General features: G+C 34.8%; 1 pseudogene; it reads left to right on the top strand.

Moving 5' to 3' along the window:
• Nucleotides 1–10,942: 10,942 nt before the first annotated feature.
• LOC146399004 (olfactory receptor 4A15-like) lies at nucleotides 10,943–11,837 on the top strand (annotated as a pseudogene).
• The last annotated feature ends 4,859 nt before the right edge of the window (nucleotides 11,838–16,696 follow it).

The following is a 16,696-nucleotide window of genomic DNA, read 5'->3' as shown; positions in this document are numbered from 1 at the left end:
TTATTTGTGTAACATATGACATTTTAGTGTGTTTTAATTTTAAAATAAGACACTGAAAATAAAACGGATAACTATAAATATTAAAAATGGAATCCATGCAAAATGGAATATGTAAAGTAAACCTATTCTCTCTCCAAAACTGGCTTGTCCCATTGTTCCAGATGCAGTAGGTGTGGTTCTGTGATTTTTCAAGTAATAATGTTTATCAAAATAATGTTTACAAAAATAAGCTGCATATTAATATTTATTTTAATTATTATCTTTATGCGTACATTTTGCATTTTACTTCTTGGCCTCCTGAAGATCTTTATATGTCAGTCAATATAGTCCTAACTCTTTATCTTTCCTCATCCTGCTTAACTATTATTAAGAAGATAGACTAAAATTGATGTAGACAGATCTTTTCATGTTTTTACATATCTTTTTCTGTGAAAAATAATTCTGCAGTTAAATCCATAAGAAATTTGCTAAGCATGAGTACTAGAAGTGGAATTGTTGAGTCAATTAGTATATGTATTTAAAATGATGGAGTTTCCATTGGCCTCATCAGGTTAAGAACCCAACATGATGTCTGTGAGAATAAAGGCTCCATCCATGGACTTGACCTGTGGGTTAAGGATCTGGCATTGCTGCAAGCTGTGGCATAGGTTGCAGCTGTGCTTCATATCTGGTGGTGTTGATGCTGTTGCATGGGCCTGAAGCTGCAGCTCTGATTCAACCCCTAGCCCTGCAGGTACAGCCATAAAAAGTTGATGTTCTTATTTATTGCCCTCCAGGCCCTTGAACCAAACTCATTACTACCCTTATTCTGGAAAATATTTTATTTTGACCACATTATCAACAACCAGTGCTTTATAAACATTTTTGGCATATGAAAGTCTGATTAAAGAAATTTTGCTTCATTTTTATACTTTAATTATAAATACATAAAATTGACTTTTGTCATTTATTCACATTTTGAAAATGATTTGCATTCCTTTTCATGAATTGCCTTATTAATGAATTTTGTGCTTTGATTGCTGAATTTTTCCATGATGATTTTTATGTATTTATTTATTTTACACCTGAACTCACAGCATATAGAACTTCCCAGGCTAGATGTCAAATTGGACCTGAAGCTGCTGGTCTGTAGCAATGCTGGATCCAAGCTATGTCTGTGACCTACACCACAGCTCATGACAATGCTGGATCCTTAACCCACTAAGCCAGGTCAAAGATCAAACCAGCATAGTCAGGGATACCAGTTGGTTTCCTTACCACTGAACCACAATGGAAACTCCTCCATAATGATTTTTATGATTTAATCATATACTAAGTAAATTATTCCATTTACCATGTCTGTGGAATTATTGTTTTATTATAGCTCATTATTTGACTTTATTGTTTCTGCACTGTGAAAAATATTATTTGTCATATATAAATATATAATTAAATTATAAATATTTTATGTCTTTTATGTCTTGCTTAGAAAGAATTTCCCTATTTCTTTTTCCCTTCTCATTTTTCAGTAGCACTTATGGCATAGGTAATTTCCTGGCCCACGGGTTGAATCTGAGCTGCATCTGCAATCTAAGCCACAGCTGCTGCAATGTCAGATCCGTAACACACTGTGCCATGCTGGGAATCAAACTGGCAACAGAGACAAGCTAAACCATTAACCCCTTCTGCCACAGCAGGAACTTCCAGAATTTCCCAATTTCAGTGTTACCAAAATATTATCCCACATTTTTTCAACATCTGAAATTTTGTCTTTTTGTTGTTTTTACTTAAATTTTTGAACCATCTACACTTTAAGGTAAGGGGTTGAGTAGGGATTGAATTGTAATCATTTTTGAAGATGACCATTTTTATACACATATAGTTATTTTTCTTCATGACTTGATATCCCAACATTGTATTCTAAATGTATACATGTATGTGTAACTGGGTCACCATGCTGTGCAGTAGAAAATTGACAGAACACTGCAAACCAGCTATAATGGAGAAAATCAAAATCAAAAAAAAAACATATAGTATGTATTTGGATAAAAACCATGCCTCTATTAACTCCTAACGTTTTGTTTGTTTGTTTGTTTGTTTTGTACTACTTAACATGAGATGTGATTGCTTTTGATTTAAAATACACATTGTGGCACTCCCATTGTGGCTCAGCAGTAATGAACCTGACTAATATTCATGAGGACACAGGTTTGATCCCTGACCTCACTCAGTGGGTTAAGGATCTGCCATTCCCATGAGCTGAGGTGTATGTTGCAAGCATGGCTTGGATCCTGTGTTGTTGTAGTTGTGGCATAGGCTGGCAGTTTCAGGTACTACTTGACCCCTAGCCTGAGAAGTTCCAGGTGTGGCCCTAAAAAAATAAGATAAAATAAAATATGCATTTATATCTCATGTCTTGGTCTCCTGTGTTACTATACATTATCAAAACTCAGAACTATGTTTATTCTTACATATTTATATTTTATAATCAGTTTTCAATAAGCTAGCCTTGTGAAAAATACACATAGTATTTTTGATAAGATTTGATTGAGAAGAAATTTATGTATTTAGAGAATTTAGAATTCTCATCCACAAACTAGGTAGCTATTTCCTCTTGACATCTCTTCTTTTACATTCATATAGACCTGGTATATTTCATTGAAAATTTAATTTTTTGATTTGTTGGCTACTATTTTAAATAGGATCTTGTCTTCTATTACATTTTCCAATTGTTTGTTGTTTCAATACAAGAATTCTTTGTTTCCCAGTTTTACATAAGACACAATTTTCACAGTATACTATTCATCATTTTTAGTGAAAGTTATGTAAGTATTGACAAATACATATAGTAGCATAATCACCATATTAATCAATATGTAAAATGTTTCATCACCAAAAGTAGTTTCCCATACTCCCTGGTATCTCCTCTGGTCTATACCTTGGAAAACACTGACTCATTTCCATTCTGACAATTTCGTCTTTTTGTCCTCCAGTTTTATTGAAGTATAATTAAGAAATGAAAAGTGTATATATTTTGAGTTTCTTCTGCGTTATAATGGGTTATGAATCTGACTCCATTGGCTTCAGTTGCTGTAGAAGCAAAGGTTCCATCCCAGGCCTGGCACAGTGAGTTAAAGAATCTGGGCTTGCAATAGCTGTGCATAGGTCTCAGCTAGTGCTTGGATTCAGTACCTGACTTCCATATGCTGTGGGTGTAGCCACTAAAATAGTTTATGTATTTAAGGTGTATGAGGTCATGATTTTACATACATATATACTGTGAAATAATTAACACAATCAAGCTAACTCACACATCCCTCAACACACATGAATACCTAAGCATTTTATTCTTTTTTACTTCCATTGCAAGTGGGATTATTTACAAAATTAAAAGAAATTCCTTTTTAAATCATTCATAGTTTATGTATATAAATTAAAATCACTTTTTGTTGATTTTGTATCCTGTAGTTTTGCTGAATTTGGTTATTAGTTCTAACAATTTTTGGTGCATTTTCTATATGTAAAATCATGCCCAGTATTTTGTCTTTTATTTTATTTTATTTTATTTTATTTTATTTTATTTATTTATTTTTTTTACTTCACCTTAGCACAGTTTTTTTTTAAAACTTAACACCGGATTTTTTACATTGCCCACCGTTACTCACAGTTGCGGCCTCGATATTTCAGTATTTTGTCTTTTAAATCTGGCTTATTGTGCCTAGTATCATGCATTTGAAATTTATGCATGTTATTGTATTTATCAGTAGTTCATTTTATCGCTGAGTAGTATTTTAAACTGCATCACCTTTATCACTGTTCATCTTTTTCTCTATTAAGTGATATTTTGATTGTTTCTAGCTATTTTAAACTGTGAATAAAACTGCTATAAATATTTATGTATAGGTTTTTGTAAAACCAAGAAACAACAAATAATACAAAATGATTATTTTCAAGACACTGGATGTCAGAAGCAATTTCCAGTGACTACTGAGTGATGGGAAACAAACAAGTTGGGCTCTAGGATTCTTCCAGTTTATTACCTTCAAAATGTTTCTATGTTTTGGTACAGAGAGAGACACTTCAGAAGATCCTGGTGGACTTCCTGAGTTGAGGAGATGATGTTGAGTGTCCAAGGAGACCAATGCACCAAGGCAGCTAGAATTCTGATGGTAGAATATAGCATATACTAACTATACTTGGAGGGCAGAAGGAGAGATTTAGAGAGATTGAGGGAGGGTATGTTGGAGATCTGGGGAGGATCCCCATCAATTCATAGATCTGATGAAACTACCAGAGACTGGGGAAAGATTTACCCAGATGGATTAGAGAGAAGGGTCTTTGATGCTCATGCCGGACTAAGAATAGTGCCTATTCTCACCAGATAGAAAGCTGCATGGCTCAGAGGGTGACTGAAGTGAGCTGAATACTAGAAAGATTTTGCTAGAAATCTGCATGGCTCAGAGAGTGACTGAAGTGAGCTGAATACTAGAAAGATTTTGCATCAGTTGTGGGGCATAATTAGCCCCTGACCAAGCACTGCTCCAGACCTGCAACATAAACCATAACAAGAAAAAAAAAATCCAAAAATAAAACATCCAAAAAATCAAACTATTATGTTGGAGACAACTGAACTGCTAAGCTCTGCAGAAAGCAGTCTTGTTATGTGCAAAGGCACAGCAAGCCAAAAAATTCTTATAAGGGCAAAAGTCAAATAGTCATACATGGTGACACAGTTTCTAAAGTACAGGGTCCCCTGCTAAGATAAAATAAGGGACTAATACAATTACTTTGCTGTTCTGCAAGCAGACATATTGTGTCCTAGATAAATGCACCAGTGACTTTGTTGCTAGTAGCTTTCTGCAATCTCATGAGGAGGTAACCTTGAAACTGCCAGTGCCTCTTTCTGCCCACTAACTTATATACATCATCTTCTCTAATAAAAGCTATGTGGGCTAAAGACTATGGGGCTTTGTTCTAATAAACAGAGTGCCTCTTGGTCTCCCACTTTCTAAAATGTAAGAGAGTCTTGTGGGTTTTGTATGCTGCACCATCCTCTTGAGGATCTCCATTGCCCTGCAGTGCTGGATGCAGCACTATTATGTTTAGAATTTTGTGTTTATGTTGTGGGATATTGATTTATTTTCTTTTGATCCCTTGTTTCATTCTAGTATAAGGGTTATGCTGGGTGCAGAAAATGAGTTGGGGAGTATAATATTTTCCTCCCATCTATAAAATTATTAAGGTAGGATTGGCACTATTTCTTGTTTAATTGTTTTATAGAATTCATTAGTAAAGCCATATGGGAATAGAATTTTGCTTGGGGAAGGGAAGGATTTCAAATGATTTATTGTATTGGGTAGTAGATTATTCTAGTTTTACATTGTTTTATTAGCGTGTTTATTTAGAAGGTTTTGTTTTACATAGCAGTAGTATTTTCTTTAGTTGGCAAGTATATTGTCATAAATTCATTTATCATATCGTTTATTATCTCCTTAAGATCTATAGGATCTGCAGTGATGACATTGTCTTGATTCTTGATTCTGATAATTTATTTTTTCTGCATTTTTCTAAATCCATTTGGCTAGTAGCTTATCAATTTTATTGAACCAGTTCCTGGATTCATGTGTTTTAGATATGAATATTTTATAAATGTTTTAGATATGAATGTAAAACAAATATGTGTATATATAGTCTTTTTAAGGCCACACTTGTGGCATGTGGAAGTTCCTGGGCCAGGGGATGGATCAGAGTTGTAGCTGCCACAGCTACATGAATGCTAGATCTGAGCCACTTCTGTGACCTACACCACAGCCCACTGCAACACTGTATCCTTAACCAACTGAGCAAGGCCAGGGACTGAACACCTATCCCCATGGATACTAGCTGGGTTCATTATAGCTGAGCCATAGCAGGAACTCCTCAATCAATATTTATTTTAATGATTTCTGTCTTCTCTATCTTATTTCTATGCTAGAATGTTTTCTGTCCTTATTTTTCTTTTCCTTTTCCAGCTTTTTGACATAGAAGACTAGGTCATTTTTTATAATATTTTTTTTCTTATGCTTGCTTTTAAAGATGTAAATGTCTCTGTAAGCACTCCTTTGGCTGGATCTAGTTAATTTACATGTATAATATGTAGTACATGTTATATGTAGTTTATATATATAATTCTTAGATATCTTTCTTTTTTAATTTGTATAATGATTTCTATTTTTTCAATTATAGCTGTTTTACAATATTTTGGCAATTTTCTATTGTACAGCATGGTAGACACATGCACCCACGTGTTAATTTCATCATTATTCACAGTAGCCAAGACATGGAAACAACCCAAATATCCATTGACAGATGATTGGATTAGGAAGATGTGGTATATGCTCACAGTGGAATACCACTCAGCAATAAAAAGGAACAAAATAATGCCATTTCCAGCAACATGGATGGAACTAGGGATTCTCATACTGAGTGGAGTAAGTCATAGATATCTTTAATAAACTTTTTATATACACATTTCATTAAATTTCTCATAAAAATTACTTTTCAAAATGTTCATGGGTAAATTAAATTTGTGTTGCCTAATACGCAAATAGTTGAAAAATATTATATTTTTGTTATCAATTTCTAGTGGAATTACATTTTATATATTATTTATATCTATACATCTATATATCTCTCTATATAGATAGATATAGTCTGTATTATTTAAGTCCTTTGAAATGTATTTTATCTTCTTTTGTGACCTAGTTTTTTTTTTTTTTTTTTTTTTTTTGGTTATTTTTGGGTGAATCCTCCATGAGTAGCACTTTAAGATAAATAGAATAGTCCCACAAATGTTTCTCAATCTCCACTCTCAAAGAAACACAGATTCTATCAACTTGCCTGTTTGAAACTCTGTGATAAATTATGTGACATAAATCAGATTTCCTGAAAGCATAGGAACAGTTCAAGGTCTAGTGATGGTGCATGTACCTGGACCTTTTGTGTTTATTATATAGCATCTTTGAATGAAGGACAAGGGAAAATCCATCACCACCCAGAATGTGGATTGAATAGCTGTCTCCTTATGTTGGTAACCTAGGAACTACATTTTACACAGGATTCTGAAGTGTGAGAATTTAGTTTTTTAAAATGTTCCTCTATCTAACTCATAATCAGCCAAGTTAGTTTGTTATTGATAGGATATGTAGAGATTGAATCTATTATGTAATAATCTTTTTGAATACTTTCATATTTAAAGATCCAGAATATGGGAAAAGACAAGGATGCCCACCCTCACCAATTTTATTCAACATAGTATTGGAAGTCCTAGCCACAGCAATCAAATGAAATAAATAAAATGTATCCAAATTGGAAGAGAAGTAAAATTGTCACTGTATGCAGATGACATGATACTATATATAGAAAACCCTAAGGACTCAACCCCAAAATTACTCAAACGGATCAAAAAATTCAGCAAGGTAGCAGGATATTAGAATCACATTCAGAAATTAGTCACATTACTTTATAACAACAATGAAATATTAGAAAAGGAATGCAAAAATGCAGTACCTTCAAATTGCACCCAAAAAATTCAAATAGCTGGTAATAAACCTGCACAAGGAGATGAAAGACTTATATGCTGAGAACTATGAAAAATTAATCAATGAAATTAAATAGGATTCAAAGAAACAGAAAGATATTCCATGCTCCTGGGTCGGAAAAATTAATATTGTAAAAATGGCCATACTACTCAAAGCGATCTACAGATTCAATACAATCCATATCAAAACACCCATGACATTTTTAATAGAACTAGAACAAACAATCCAAAAATTTATATGGAACCAAAAAGACCCAGAATTGCCAAAGTACTTCTGAGGAACAAAAACCAAGAAGGAGGCATAGCTCTCATAGACTTCAGGTAATATTACAAAGCCACAGTCATCAAAACAGTGTGGTACTGGTACCAAAACAGACAGACAGACCAAAGGAACAGAATGGAGACCCAGAAATAAACCCAGATACCTATGGTCAATTAACCTTCAACAAATGAGGCAAAGATATAAAATGGGAAAAGGACAGTCTTTTCAGCAAGTGGTGATGGGGAACTGGACAGCCACAGGTAAATCAATGAAACTGGAACACACCCGCACACCATGCACCAAAATAAAGTCAAAATGGCTGAAAGACTTAAATGTAAGACAAGACACCTTCAAACTTCTAGAATAGAATGTAGGCAAAACATTTTCTGACATCAACCTTACCAATGTTTTCTTAGGTCTCTCTCCCAAAGCAATAGAAGTAAAAGCAAAAATAAACCAATGGGACCTAATCAAAATGACAAAATTTGCACAGCAAAGGAAATGAAAAAGAAAACAAAAAGACAACTCACAGAATGGGAGAAAATAGTTTCGAATGATGCAACTGACAAGGCTTACTCTCTAAAAGATACAAACAACTTATACAACTCAACAGCAAAAAAACCCAATAACCCAATTGAAAAATGGATAAAAGACCCGAATAGACATTTATACAAGGAAGATATACAGATGGCCAATAAGCACATGAAAAAATGCTCAACATCCCTGATTATTAGAGAAATGTAAATCAAAACTCCCATGAGATACCACCTCACACCAATCAGAATGGCCATCATTAATGAGTCCACAAGTAACAAATGCTGGAGAGGGTGTGGAGAAAAGGGAACCCTCCTACACTGTTGGTGGAAATCTAAATTAGAAAAACCAGTATGGAGAACAGTATGGAGGTACCTTAGAGAACTATGCATAGAACTACCATTTGACCCAGCAATCCCACTCTTCTGCATATATCTGGACAAAATGTACCTTGGAAAAGACACATGAACTCGCATGTTCATTGTAGCACTAGTCACAGTAGCCAAGATAAGGAAACAACCTAAATGTACATTAACAGATGAGTGTATTAAGAATAAGTGGTATATATACACAATGGAATACTATTCAGCCATAAAAAACCCCAAAATAATGCCATTTGCAGCAACATGGTTAGAACTAGGGACTCTCATACTGAGTGAAGTAAGTCAGAAAGTGAAAACCAAATACCATATGATATCACTGATGGCATCTAATATATGGCATAAATGAACCTTTTCACTGAAAATAAAATCAAGGACTTGGAGAATAGACTTGTGGTTGCAAGGGGGAGGGGGAGAGGGAGGGGAGGGAGTGGAATGGACTGGAAATTTAGGGTTAAAAGATGCAAACTATTGTCTTTGGAATGGATTAGCAATGAGATCCTGCTGCACAGCACTGAGAACTCTATCTAGGCACTTATGATGGAACACGATAATATGAAAGAATGTATACATGTGTGTGTTAGTGGGTCAACTTGATGTACAGTAGAAAATTGATAGAACACTGTAAACCATCTATAATGGTAAAATAAAAATAATTATTCTAATCAAAATCCAGAATAAATTTACCTTGTCTAACTTAGGAACTAATTTCAAGGTGTAACCATTTGGGCATATGTTAAAAGGCAGATATTTCTAAGTCTCATGATAAGTTCAGTTGATATGCTCTCTAAGTATTGCTAATGTGATGAAATCTAGAAGGTGATGTGTCATCTGTACCTCTTGACTGAGTGAATTTCAAGGACCCAAGCTGGAGTTCCCTTCATGGCTCAGTGGTTAAGGAATTCGACTAGGAACCATGAGGTTGTGGGTTCAATCCCTGGCCTGACTCAGTGGGTTAAGGATCTGGCATTGCTGTGAGCTGTGGTGTAGGCCACAAACATGGCTTGGATCCTGCGCTGCTGTGGGTCTGGTTTGGCTGGCCACTACTGTTCCGATCAACCCCTAGCCTGGGAACCTCCATATGCCATGTATATGGCCCTAGAAAGACAAAAGACAAAAAAAAAAAAAAAAAAAATAGAACCCAGGTTAATTATTTAGTCAGCAGGCTGTTACTTCCAGTCTTATTTTTGTTGTTGTTTTTCACCTCTGAGTTTGAGCATCCTTTTATGTTTCTTGGCCATTTGTATGTATTATCCTTTAATTGTTTTTTATATGTTATCTATCGATCGATCGATAGATAGATATAGATATAGATAGATATAGATGTAGATATAGATATATAATACATTTTGAATTTCAGGTCCATATCAAGATTCCTGGGCTAGAGGTTTAAACAGAGCTTCATCAGCCAACCTACACCACAGCCACAGCAATGTTGTATACAAGCCATGTCTATGACCTCCACTGTGGCAAGGCTTGATCCTTAACCAACTGAGAGGGGCCAGGGATTGAACCTATGTCCTCAAGGGTACAAGTCAGTTTTGTTACCACTGACCCACAACAGGAACTCCCTATATTTTTATTTATACTTTTAATTTGTTAATTGCTTGGAGATCTTCATCTACAGTAGATATTAACTCTATTTATACCCTCTAAAATGTAAATCCTTTCCCCGAATGACTTTTGTCTATTGACAATGCTGTATCTTTTCCTAAATTCTTAAAAAAATTGAAATTTCCAAAGATACCTATTTGGGATTTCAATGACTGATTAAGAAGTGGCTTCTACCCCTCAAATGTAGAACATCATCTTCTTTACTAACTGGGAAGTAAATATGTAGTAAATCTTGCTTTATCTTTTTATTAAAGATTTGAGCAATTTTATTTTTTATAAAATATTAGCAATATGTACAATTTAATTAGCTTCCAGGTGGAAATCTAGTTGTAGAAACTCATTTACTTGTGTCCTTTTCCACATATTTGTCTAATTACTTGCCTTTCTATTAAACTGTAATACTTTGGAGGTTCAGATCATGTTTTCGCCAGCTTTGTATTATAATATCTGAAAGTACTGGAACATAATAAACCACAAGGTCTGTTGGTTGAATGAATAAACAAATTATCTTAAGATTTCAGGAAGTCACTCGTAATTATTATATTTATAGGCAATTTTGTCCTGAGCTCTGAAATAAAACATAGAGAAGGATCTATGGAACATAGAAGAAATGTAACTGAGTTTGTCCTCTTGGGGCTCACTTAGAACATCCAGGGTCAGAAAATATTAATTTCCTGTTCTTGCTCATCTACAGTGTGACAATGGTGGGTGACCTACTCATTGTCCTGACTGTGCTGATCAGCCTAACTCTGGATGCTCCTATGTACTTCTTTCTTGGCTACTTATATTTTATGGATGCTATCTATTCTACTATGGTCACCCTAGATATGAATATAGACCTTCTTTATGAGAAGAAAACCACTTCCTCCTAAGCTTGCATGACCCAGCATTTTATAGGGCACTTCTTTAGTGGTGCTGAGATAATACTTACAGTGGTCATGGCCATCTGCAAACCCTTGCATTATTTAGCAATCATGAATCAGAAGGTGTGTGTTCTGCTGCTGTCAGCTTGGGTTGGTGGGTTTCTATATGCTGTAGTCCAGCTTCTCTTTGTTCACTACCTTCCCTTCTGTGGCCCCAAAGTCATTTACCACTTAATCTGTGAGGTGCCCCTTGTTAAAACGTCCCTGCACTGACACCCACATCATTGGCCTCACTGGGGTTGCCAATAATGGGACAATTGGTGCAGTCATCTTTATTCTCTTACTCATCTCCTATGGGGTCATTCTATACTCCATGAAGAAACTCAGTCAAGAAGGGAGGCACAAAGCCTTATCCATCTGCGTCTCCCACATTACTATGGGTGGTTCTCTTCTTCGTGCAATGTGTTTTTATATATGCAAGACCTACTTCTACCTTACTCATTGATAAACCCTTGACTGTGTTTTACACTATTATCAATCCTATGTTGAACAATTTAATCTATCCTATGAGAAATAGAGACATTAAAAATTCCATGAAGAAGCTCTGGACCAGAAAAAGAAAATGAAGCAGTAGGGATAATATATCACTGATTTTCAATGAAGAATTCTATTTCCAGGAAGGCTATGTGTAACTTAAGTAAATTTCTTCTCAGGTTTAATAACCCATACATGGTGAAAACATTTATTGTGTGAATAATTCCAATGATCAAAATAGACTTTTAAGATGTTCATAATTTCCTAGCTCTAAGTATGTATTTTATTTGAAATATATTTTTAAGATTTTTACATTTTCTCATGAAAATGTGTATAGTTTTATGTGTAAATGTCTATGTTGAGATATTAATTTTTGCTTCATGTTATGTTATAGTTAGTACTGCACAATTTAATGTGGAATATTTTCTCATGTTTCTCCCTTAAATAATGTAATAGTTCCAGAATGAATAAGTTTATTACAGATATTAGAAAAATAAATAAGACATAATACATAAAACTTTGTTTACTCCTCCCTGCACTGATAGCCCATATTAGTATTTGAAACATATATGTTATTTTTGTACCTGCAAGTACTTTACATTATTTTATTTATATTGCTTAATATGTTGATTATGAAGAGGAATGATGTTTCAGAGGTCTAAGATTAATCAGAAACAAGGTAGATATGCAAAAATTATCTGATGAACAAGATGCAAATTCATAAAAACAACCAAACCTTTCTTTTTTTCCCAACTGGGATATCATATTTTCTCCTTAAGTGGAGCAGTTTTGTTTGCTGGTATGTGGTCATAATGATGACCCATTAATCTTCCCAGATAGGTTAGATTATCTCATAAAGCCTCTGCTAATTTTATATATCCTCATCTCATTTTTTTGGTTGTGATGATTTTATACCCTTCTACAGAGACCCAGCTCTGACTTTCATGTTTAAATGTAGTATAAACATCAAATCACTACCAACATGACACCAGATATTTTGGGTGGTATCATTGTTTCTTTTTTTTTTTTTAAAGCATTTATTTTATTACTCAAATCAATTTATCACATCTGTAGTTATATAATGATCATAAAAATCTGATTTCACAGGATTTCCATCCCACAGCCCAAGCGCATCCCCCCACCCCCAAAAATTTCTCCTTTGGAGACCATACATTTATCAAAGTCTGTGAGTCAGCATCTGTTCTGCAAAGAAGTTCAGTCTGTCCTTTTTTCAGATTCCACATGTCAGTGAAAGCATTGGATGTTGGTGTCTCATTGTATGGCTGACTTCACTTAGCATGATAATTTCTAGGTACATCCATGTTGCTAAAAATGCCGGTATTTCGTTCTTTTTAATGGCTGAGTAATATTCCATTGTGTATATGTACCAAATGTTCTTGATCCACTCCTCTGATTTGGGTTGTTTCCATGTCTTGGCTGTTGCAAATAGTGCTGCAATGAACATCGGAGTACATGTGTCTTTGCGAGTCATGGTTTTCTCTGGATAGATGCCCAGGAGTGGGATTGCTGGATCAAATGGTAGTTCTATGTTTAGTTTTCTGAGGCATCTCCATACTGCATTCCACAGTGGTTGCACCAATTCACAATCCCACCAACAGTGTACTAGGGTTCCTTTTTCTCCACACCCTCTCCAGCACTTATTATTTGTAGACTTTTGGATGATGGCCATTCTGGCTGGTGTAAGGTGGTACCTCATAGTGGTTTGGATTTGCATTTCTCTAATAATGAGTGACGGTGAACATCTTTTCATGTGTTTTTTCAGCCATCTTTATGTCTTCTTTGGGCAACTGTCTGTTTCGATCTTCTGCCCATTTTTGAATGGTTTTTTTTTTTTTTTTTTTTTTTTTTTGGTATTGAGCTACGTAAGGTGTTTATAAATTTTGGAGATTAATCCATTTTCAGTTGATTCATTTTCAAAGATTTTCTCCCATTCTGTGGGTTGTCTTTTTGTGTTGTTTAGGGTTTCCTTTGCTGTACAGAAACTTTGAAGTTTGAGTAGGTCCCATTTGCTCATTTTTGTTTTTACTGTCATTACTCTAAGAGGTGGATCTGAGAAGATGTTGCTCTCATTTATGTCAGAGAGTGTTTGGCCCATGTTTTCCTCTAGGAGTTTGATAGTGTCTGGTCTTACATCTAGGTCTTTAATCCATTTGGAGTTGATTTTTGTGTATGGTGTTAGGGAGTGTTCTCATTTCATTCTTTTCCATGTGGTTGTCCAGTTTTCCCAGCACCACTTATTGAAGGGTCTGTCCTTTCTCCACTGTATATCCTTGCCTCCATTGTACTAGATTAGTTGGCCGTAAGTGCATGGGTTTAATTCTGGGCTTTCTATCCTGTTCCACTGATCTATATGTCTGTCTTTGTGCCAGTACCATACAGTTTTGATGATTGTTGCTTTGTAGTACAGTCTGAAGTCCGGGAGCCTGATTCCTCCAGCTCCATTTTTCTTTTTCAGGATGTCTTTGGCTATTCTGGGTCTCTTGTGCTTCCAAACAAACTTTAAAATATTTGGTTTGAGTTCTGTGAAAAATGACCTTGGTAATTTGATAGGGATTGCATTGACTCTGTAGATTGCCTTAGGTAGTGTAGTCATTTTGATAATATTGACTCTTCCAATCCAAGAGCATGTGCTGTCTTTCCACCTATGTGTGTCCTCTTTGATTTCTTTCATCAGTGTCTTATAGTTTCCAGAGTACAGGTCTTTTGACACTTCAGGTAGGTTTATTCCTAGGTAGTTTATTCTTTTGGATGTGGTGGTCAATGGGATTGCTTCCCTAAATTCTCTTTCTGATATTTCATTGTTAGTATATAGGAATACCATTGATTTATGTTTATTAATTTTGTATTCTGTGACATTGCCATATTCACGATGGGCTCTAAGAGTTTTCTGGTAGAGTCTTTAGGATTCTCTAGGTATAGTATCATGTCATCTGCAAATAGTGATAGTTTTACTTCTTCCTTTCCAACTTGGATTCCTTCTATTTCTTTTACTTCTCTGACTGCTGTGGCTAGGATTTCCAAAACTATGTTGAAGGGTAGTGGCGAAAGCAGATGTCCTTGACTTGTTCCTGATCTCAGTGGGAATTCTTTCAGCATTTCACCATTGAGAATGATGTTTGCTGTGGGTTTGTCATATATGGCCTTTATTATGTTGAGGTAGGTCCCCGGTATGCCCATTTTCTGAAGGGTTTTTTTCAGGAATGGGTGTTGGATTTTTGTCAAAGTCTTTTTCTGCATCTATTGAGAGGATCATATGGGTATTATTCTTTAGTTTTTAAATGAGGTATATCACACTGATGGATTTGCAGATAATGAAGAACCCTTGCATCCCTGGGATAAATCCCACTTGATCATGATGTACATTCCTTTTAATGTATTGTTGGATTCTGTTTGCTAGGATTTTGTTGAGGGTTTTTGCATTGAAGTTCATCAGTGAAATTGGCCTGTAGTTTTCTTTTGTTGTGGTATCTTTGTCTGGTTTTGGTATCAGGGTGATGGTGGCCTCATAGAATGAGTTTGGGAGTATCCCTTCCTCTGCAATTTTTCAAAATAGTTTCAGAAGGAGAGGTGTTAGCTCTTCTCTAAATGTTTGATAGAATTTGCCTGTGAAGCCGTCTGGTCCTGGACATTTTTTTGGTTGGAAGTTTTTTAATCACAGTTTCAATTTCAGTTCTTGTGATTGGTCTGTTCATATTTCCTATTTCATCTTGGTTTAGTCTTGGAAGATTGTACTTTTCTAAGAATTTGTCCATTTCTTTTATGTTTTCTGTTTTATTGGCATATAGTTGCACATAGTAGTCCCTTATGATCCTTTGTATTTCTGTGATGTCTGTTGTCACTTATCCTTTATCAGTTCTAATTTTATTGATTTGAGTCCTCTCTCTTTTTTTTGCTTGATAAGTCTGGCTAGGGGTTTATCAATTTTGTTGATCTTTTCAAAGAACCAGCTTTTCATTTCATTGATCTTTTCTATGGTTTTCTTTGTTTCTATTTCATTGATTTTTGCTCTGATCTTTTTGATTTCTTTCCTTCTACTAATTTTAGGGTTGTCTGTTTTTCTCTCTCTAGCTGCTTTACTTTAGATGCAAAAAAAAAAAAAAAAAAAAGGAAAAGATTGTTTTTATGAGCCTTTTCTTTTTTCCTGAGGTGGGCTTGTATTGGTATAAACATTCCTCTTAGAATTGTTTTTGTTTCATCCCATAGCTTTTGGAGTGTTGTATCTTTGCTGTTATTTTTTAGGTATTTTTTAATTTCCTCTTTGATTTCTTCAGTGGTCCATTGGTGGTTTAGTAGCATGTTGTTTAGCATCCACGTGTTTTTTTTTTCAGTTTTATTCTTGTTGATTTCCAGTCATGTAGCATTGCAAGGATTTCAATTCATTAATCCAATCTTTAATTTCAGTCTACTACCAATTAAGTTACTGTTTCTATAAGAAAGGACTTGTTTTTCCAATAAAAGCCTACCCCTACCTCATATCTCTGAGGGCTCCCACTGTTACTTCCTTAGTTTGGTTTACAATGGGCTCCACTGAGCATCAGCATCTGTATTTATATTTAGTTCGATATTGCATCTTCTGGGTCATAAGAGTCTTAGATAAACAGTAATCAAATACTTTTATGATCCAGTTGAAAATCTTTAGTATGTGCTGAGTCCCATCAAAAGTTGTTGGTTTTTAATACATGGTAAAAAATAATGGATCTGTATATAGATATAGATATAGATATAGATAGATATAGATATAGATATAGATATAGATAGATAGCTACAGATATATATATAGATACATGCCTCACTTTGCTGTACATCTGAAGCTAACAAAATTTTGGAAATCAACTATATTTCAATGTTTTTTTTTTAAGTTGGTGGGTTTTTGCCTACTAATGAATGTATGAAATTCAACAAACAACAATGTTACATGTAGTATGTCTAA

This window comes from Sus scrofa, chromosome 10 (assembly GCF_054392235.1).
Source record: "Sus scrofa isolate SSC_HxYL_T2T_F1_AM1 chromosome 10, Sscrofa_HxYL_maternal_Yorkshire_Landrace_v2.0, whole genome shotgun sequence".
NCBI classification, from domain to species: domain Eukaryota; kingdom Metazoa; phylum Chordata; class Mammalia; order Artiodactyla; family Suidae; genus Sus; species Sus scrofa.
Note: the sequence above shows the minus strand (reverse complement) of the source record. Positions and strands in the feature narration are given on the sequence as shown.